Here is a 951-nt window from a genome sequence, read left to right as displayed (position 1 = left end):
AATGAAACTTACTTTCTGGCCCAGTCACTAATGACTGCTGTGAATTTATAGACAACCTTCTGTATTCTTACATTTCCACTTGCACAGGACTGAAATCATTTTCATTGGGCCCTTCCTGTCCAACCCCTCCCCCAGGTACACAGAAATCAGGAGGTACCTATGTCCTTAAGTAGAAGCAAGGGATCATTAGCAGATGGACAGTGGGTCACAAGGTCATTTGTCTCAGGATGATATACAGGCAGCTCCTAGTCCTGCAATAAGCATTAAAAGGACACATTCATCACAGGATATGTCCAGCCCACACTTCTGGAGTGCTGTGCTCAGCTCTGTGAGGGGGACAGTGGTGAACCATAATGCATTGGGAGTGAGAGAACAGGATGAGGAGAGGACTCAGTGGCACTCAGCTTGAAGAAGAGAGGTTCAAAGGGACATGGTCACCTCTAAGTCTCTGAGGGTCTGTCATAGGACAAAGAGAGCAGACATGATCTGTAGTAGCCAGGGGCTGAGCTAAGACAAATCAGTGAATTGGAACTACAGCAGAGAGCTCTCACTTCATTGTAAAAAAACAAATTCCAATAGTGAGAGCTGCCCAAATACGGAATGAGCTACCTTGTATAATAGTGAGCTCCTCATCACTGAAGGTGTGCAAGACTGTTCTAAATAGTAGAGATTGAATAGGATGACCCCTGAGTCCTGAGATTCTCTCATCCACTCATCCAGCTGAAGACACTCTAATCACTGCAATGAGCCCAGAAACCCTGCCGCTGCCCTGAATAGAATTCCTGAGCCAACCTAGTTATTAATCCTCCTTGCAAATAATGAAGGGCCAATCATACTTTCACGCTGTCCATTCATAGCCTACCACCTTTTCTTGGTTGTACCATGCTTCAGAGAAATCCTCCACACCGGGCTGGGAGTCAGGAATTATAGCTTAGTCCTCTCTCCCTATTT

Source organism: Pteropus vampyrus, unplaced genomic scaffold, assembly GCF_000151845.1.
Source record: "Pteropus vampyrus isolate Shadow unplaced genomic scaffold, Pvam_2.0 Scaffold123, whole genome shotgun sequence".
NCBI lineage: Eukaryota > Metazoa > Chordata > Mammalia > Chiroptera > Pteropodidae > Pteropus > Pteropus vampyrus.
This window is presented reverse-complemented; position numbering follows the sequence as displayed.